The sequence below is a fragment of the Cyrtonyx montezumae genome, unplaced genomic scaffold (genome assembly GCF_038088225.1).
Source record: "Cyrtonyx montezumae isolate F1298 unplaced genomic scaffold, pur_monq_1.0 scaffold_36, whole genome shotgun sequence".
In the NCBI taxonomy this organism is placed as follows: Eukaryota; Metazoa; Chordata; class Aves; order Galliformes; family Odontophoridae; genus Cyrtonyx; species Cyrtonyx montezumae.
The window spans coordinates 770354-777010 of NW_027072041.1; positions in this window are offsets into that span (position 1 = coordinate 770354).

Sequence of the window (6657 nt, forward strand, 5' to 3'; positions counted from 1 at the left end):
AGATATGAAAATTCTGACTCCCATCCACTTCTCTACACTGGATCTGAAAAATTCTGCCTCTATTGCTTTAAATCAAATCCCTCCTCTGCCAAGGACCATGAGGTGCACAGTGCTGACTGCACCGCTTCTTCTGCTTCCTCGAGGGACCATTGCTCCCAACATATGTGCATGGCCAGCATCAGGGTGGCACTGACAACACAACCTCCACTTTTCTCAGCTGACATGGGAGCTGCTTGGCGTCACCTCCTCTCTGGCTGGGGCAGAGCAGAGCAGCTGCAGTGCTAGAGCAGCCCTCCTAGTGCAGTGGCCACCTGTGGAGTTAAACATCACCAGGAGTTACTTCTTTACCTTGAAGGCACATCGTTACAGTTCTGCCCATTTTGTGCACTGCCCCAGCAATGCTGAAACTCCGACAGCAGGGGTTAGAAATTTAATTTGTTACAGAAGTGCCCTTATGTCTGGTGTTTTTTTGGTTTCCGGGATGTTGGCTGGAACAGGATAATCACTTACTCATGTGCAACCAGCGACCACATGGAAGCTGCTCGGAGGAGAAGGCGCAGCCTGTGCTAACAAAAGAACTCCATTCTGTTTTATTTTTCCAACCAACATTCCTGAAACAAATTAATTAAATATCTCCCTTTGTTCAGGCTTCTCTGTTTGCTGTCACCGGCAGCCAGGGACAAAGGGGCACGGAAGATATGGGATGCTGGTCTTAGGATAAGGACCTCATTCTGAAATTTTCCTCTAGGTAGCTTTTTCTCATCCAGAAATGCCAGAAGGGGAAGATTTTTCTTCTTTGGTCTCATTTGTGCAGTGCATTCACATGACCATAGATGGAATACTTTGGAGAAGATGTAAGAAGAGGATTTCAGTTTAATCAGGTCCAGGCACAAATTTTGGACCAGCAGCTTAAACAGCAGAGCACCAGCAGCATCTGAGTCCTCTGCTCACAGAGCCAAAAGCTGTCTGGGTGTTTTGTGACAAAAAGATTTTCCTACGCAAGGACCACCTCTACTTTTCTCCTATTTTCCTCTTCTCCCAAATGCACACCAGTAGCCATCATTAACAGCTGGTCTGAAAACTACTGGTGTGTTAGAAGTGAACACGGATGGGTATTTGCTTGCAGGCACTTCACTCACCCAGGAAAATGTCAGGAATACCAACACAAGCAATGACTTACACCACGCCTTACCATCCACTCTGGCAGCAGCACAAGAATGGAACAGAGCTAAGCCATGATTCCCAGGAAGAAGAAACCTGGGCAGGGGCAGGGTGGCGGTGTCAGCTGTGCCTCTGTCAGAAACTCCTGTTTTCAGGGGAAGGTTTTAGACAGACAGCTGGAGGCACATGGCCTGTTCCCACGTCCCTGTTGGCCTTGCTCAAATAAGTTGTTATTTATGCAAAGCAGGTCTGATCCACTGGGGAAGGAAGCTCTGAAGAGTCAGGGCACAGTGGCTGCTTCTGAGCTCAGCTGGAGCACAGAAAGAAATAATGTTGCTGTGCATGGTAACTAAGTGGATCCAAAGGGCACCGTGGGGTCTGGACTGTGTCTTTGGCCCTGGTAGGGCGAGGTGGGGCTATCGTGGGGTACAGGAGGGCAGAGGAAGGCTCCTGATAGAGTCGAAACAACGATATGGGAGAGCAAAGGGAAATGTGGGAGGTGCTCCCATGGATGTGTAGGGCTGGCCACCCTCTCTACAGCATGGTGACATCAGACCAACATGGAGCATGCTAACATGGGCCACCCCAACATGAAGGGCCAGCCCTGCTGTGGCCAGAGCATTCATCAGTGACTGTCCTGGAAACAGGACATGAAAGGGCCTCTGCCATCTCCAGTGTTTTCAGGCAGGAGTGACACAAAGGTGGGATGAGCTCTGGTTCATCCTGCTGCCCATGAGCTGGACAACTTGTCCAAGCCTTTCTCCTTTGCACCTCCAAAACTGAAGGGATCACTGGGATCCCCACTGCTGTCATACATGGTAGCACACTTATTTCCATCTCTGTTGTGCTGCATCACATTCCCTCTTCTTTCACCCATGGGAGTGAAGTTTTGTGGCCTTTCCTCTCTCCCTCCACCATTACCTTTGTAGATCATTTGACAAACGCCTGGATCAGAGGCAGCCAGGAGCAAATTGATCTGTTATCGACCCACTCCACAGGTGCTGAGGACCTAAAGCTGGGTGACCCTTTGAGCTGGGCTGATGTAGTCAGTTTGAGCCACTTCTCTTTTTTGGTCATGTCCCCTTAGAGTGAAACGTTCTCTCATCTGAGATCAACTGTTGAGACAAGCACTTGTCTCCCACCAAGGAGCTCTGTTCAAAGCTGATTTTTCCAGGAAGGTCTGGCAGAGTACAGTTTGCAGAAGTGAGCATGTGGCAATGTGATGTCAGTGATGTTGGCTGCAGTTTCCACAGCAGCCTGCGGGCATGAGTCAGCATGGCCCTGATGCCTGGGAGCACACAGACCCCACACAGCAGCTCTGCTCCAGACATGGCACATGCAGTGCAGGGTGTCTGAGAGCAGAGAGATGTTAGCAGAGGGAATTAAATGAGCTGAACATGGGGATCCCTTTTTGCAGAATGGAGGCTGCTCGGGTAAGGCTCACCCCAGGGTTGAGCTCCTCTTAGCATCCTCCATGCATTTCTGCACCATCTGCTGACGTTTTTGCCACGCCCCATGGCTGGGGTTGTGCAATGCACTGTGCCTGGGCTCATAGAGCAGGGAGCCCTCCTGGGCATGCCACAGCCGTGTGAGCTCAGTCAGCTTCTCTGCGTTCAAAGCAGTCTGCAGTTCTAAGGACAAGTTGCATGTGCAGCAGAATATATTTTTGTCTGAGATGAAGCAGATTCATGCATTTTGATCCCCACCTAAAGGCTGTCTGAACAGCACCAAATCTTCCTTGTCCTTGCTCCCACCTTGTCAGCAGTTCTGTGTGACAAATGACACTACTGGACATGGGGAAATCCCTGAGTGCTTCTGTAAGTGCTGTGTAAATACAGTGTGCTGGGAGGAAGCAGTGCTTGAGGCGTGAACCTCTTCTGAGGTCTGATTCTTCCTCTGGACACATGTCTGGAGCCAGCCCTAAGGATTACACACCCACTCCACATCATCCCTCGTGGCAATGGACCCTGCTCGTTCCCAGATTTGTGTCCCCTGTCCAGAAGTATTTCATAAGCCTCTCAGTTTGCAGAGAAGTGAGGCAGATGTGGAGGTGGCCTAGAAGCTGTCCCAGCTCCAGTTCTTCTGCCACCGGATGTTCCTGTGTTGCACCCCAGCTGCTGCAACCGCGAGCGCAGGGAGAGTGCAACTTCTCTGCCTGTCCCACACCAGCATCCTTCCAGATTTCAGGCCTGAAACTGCTCAGAAGAGGAATTTCCAAAACAAATGTTGCTATTTGAAGAATGCAGGGGCCAGGGGTGGGGAAGAAATAATCACAACAGAGATAAGGACCTGACAGCTACACCAGCTCTGACTTGGGCTGGTCTGGGACAAGAATCTCCTGGAGCCAGAGGTGAGGGACAGGTCGGGGAAGCAGCAGCATAGAGAAGCTGCTCCATTGTTCCCCCCTGCCCCGGGCTGCTGGGGGTCCATCTCCCCAGGGTCGGTTCTGTTAAGCATCCCTGCAGCCACGTGGCACTGCTCTGATGTGTGTTCCTGTAAAAAAAAACGCCTGAGGCCTGAGGTCTGCTCCCTTCCTCCCAGGGCAAGGGAAGGAGCAGAGCAGCATAGGGCTGGGAGTTCAGGAAGAACTGCTTTGCAAAAACCAGATGTCTGCACCCGGTTTGGCTGCTTCTGCCCTCGGTTTATGGCAGCTGAGTGTGTGCAGAAGCAAGATCCCTCTGTCTGCAGTATGTTCCCCTCTTGCTGGCATCTGAGGTTGCCTTATCCCCATCAGCTGCAGCACAAAGGGCTCTTGGTGCTGCCCACAAATGCACTTCAGTCTCTGCTCTCAAGGGGAGAGCTCACATCTGGTGTTATTGGCCCCCGACTGCACTTCTGTCACTTCTTTATTAAAGTTAATTTCATCAGGCTGCAATGATTTATTCAGGTCTGGAGCATTCCTGTAATAGGGACCCATTATTGGCTGTGCCACCACCTCTCTGCCACCTGCAACCACCATGCAGGTTCTGCAACAGCTGCTTTTCGAAAGGTCACCAAACCACTTTGTCAGCCCTGTTCCTTGTTCCTTGGTCTTACCAAGCCATCAGGTGATACTAAATCGAAAATATGCGGAGGGAGGACGATTATGTAACAGGAACACCGTTCCCTTTATTTGATTAAGGCAGTAATCCCATCTTGTTTTTCTCTAAAAGGAAGGAAAACAAGTCAGACAATACCGTGCCTCACTGCTGATTCCAGCAGCATTTCAGCCTCCTCACTGACATGGATGTTGGCCTGGAGATTGGATTAGTGGACAGCTGGTCCCTGGATCACACTTTCTTTACCTTGGTGCTGGAGGCACACTGCCAGCTTCCCTTCTCTGCAAGGGACTGCAGTAGAACCCCAGCATATTACAGGGTCCCTGCTGCCCTCCAGACTACCCCAAAAACAGGAGCTCCTTTGGCAAGGGGTTCAGCAGCAGCATACTTGGTGTTCTGCAATATTTATGCACAGAAATACATTGCTGAGAGCTGGAGGGAAGAGACTAGAAGGGACCTTAAAGCCCACCAAGCTCCAGCCCCCTGATGTGGGCTGGTCACCACCCCAGACCAGGTGCTCATGGCCCCATCCAAACCAGCCTTGAGCACCTCCAGGGATGGGGCATCCACACTTCTCCAGGCAGCTGTGCTGTTGCCTCATAATCCTCTGAGTGAAGAATTTCTTCATAACACCTAAACTAAATTTTCTCTTTCACTTTAAAACTGTTCCCCTTTGTTCTACCACTATCAGACCATGTAAATATTCTCCCTCCTGTTCATAAGCTTTTTTTTTTAAGCACTGGGAGCCATGCCATGCCCCTCAGGGCTTTGATCGTGTGAGGATGAAGCTCACACCTCTTTCATCTAGCTTGCCCCCTCAGCTTTGTGCTCAGACCAAACTATGGAAAACAGCCCCAGACCTGGGGAAAAATGCATGGTGTGCATCTCTAGCAGCCAGGTGAAGAGGTGAGTTGTGTGGATGCAAGGGAAAAGTCAATGTTTTATGCTTGAAATGGGTAAAACACAGCCATTCTGTTGGACTTGTTTCCCCTCCACTTCTTGCCTTTGCTATTGATGCCTGAGGCAGCAAGGTGAGGCCTCACAGCAGCTTCCCCAACCCTGCATCAATCCTGAGCCCACCCAGACAGCGAGAGCACCTGGAGGAGCCCATTTATCAGAGTAACGCTGCCAAACATCGTAACTGAAAATACTTTATTTGACACCAGCAGTAAAAGTGGAACAATGGACTATACATCCGTTGGCATATAGATGATAAAAATGCAAAAGCAAAACCATCTGCAGGAGACTAGTGAACAGTCTGGTACATAAGTAACATCAAGGGAAAAGCTGCATGCTGGGACCCTCCCTCATCCCTGCAAGCAAACAGCAACACCAAGGGAAACACAGCATCAGTGTTTCGTCTGCAGTGACTTCTTGCAGGTGTCCACCACTCTGTGTAGCACTACTCTGAATGTTGCTGCAGGAGAAGAACCACCCAGTATAGGTGAAAACTGAGTTCTGTGTAAATGACTGCTTGTGGATAAGGCCCCTAGGGACAATTTCAGGGCCAGGCTGAGCCAAAAGCATTTCACCAACACAAGAAGAGCAGCTTATGCAGGAACAAGAGATGGATATCACAGGTTGGCCCTGAACAACAAAACGAACAAGAAACAGCCCCAGCTTTGACACAGCATTTGTGTTGGAAACGAGGCAGCAGCTTCCTGCTCTTCCAGTGTCCGGTCTGTCTGCTAGTTTTCAGGTTTCCTGGTTTTCCAGTTCCCATGTGTCCACTCTTTCAATGCACATCTGTAGACGACTTCAATTGCTACAACAGCCAGAAGCAAGTGCTCAGACCACCTGCATGTTATTCCGTGATTCCAGCATACAGCAAAACAATAACTCATTACACTAAGTTTTTCTAATCTCCGGAGGAAGATGGAGGAAAAACAAGCAAAAGAAACAACAGAACACTCAGATACAGAAGGCGGGTGCTTTGCATAGCCAGTGTGCAGGCAGGTACCACCACACCCAGGTTACAGCTTCCCAGAGCACAGAGGCTCAGGACTAAACCGAGCTGCTCTCTCTGAAACCCTGGATTGACAGTGGGGTTTGGTGCTGAGCTGCCCTGTGGGAACGGGGCCCTGCCTGCAAGGCACCACTGAGAAAACTTAAAAACAAAGCCTCTACTACCCTTGCCTGTATCTCAGTTACTGGTGCAGTCTGTGGCTATGCCAAGGTTCTGCAGATGGGTATCTGGCCTGGCTTCTGTAACACATCCTGCTTTTGCACTCCCTTGTATCTGCACGCACCAGAGCCTGACCTGACAAAAGGTCATTCCTTCAATGTGCTCTGCAAGTCTGCCCTTATGCCATGCCAAGCACAGCTAATGCAGCAGCTCTGGCCAGCAACCACATGGGGTAAGCACATTTCCAAAGCGAGACTGGGAGGGCACCTGGGTACCTCCCTGTGAGTGTGGTCTGTGCATCCTTGGAGCCACTGCTGGCAGGGAAGAAACATC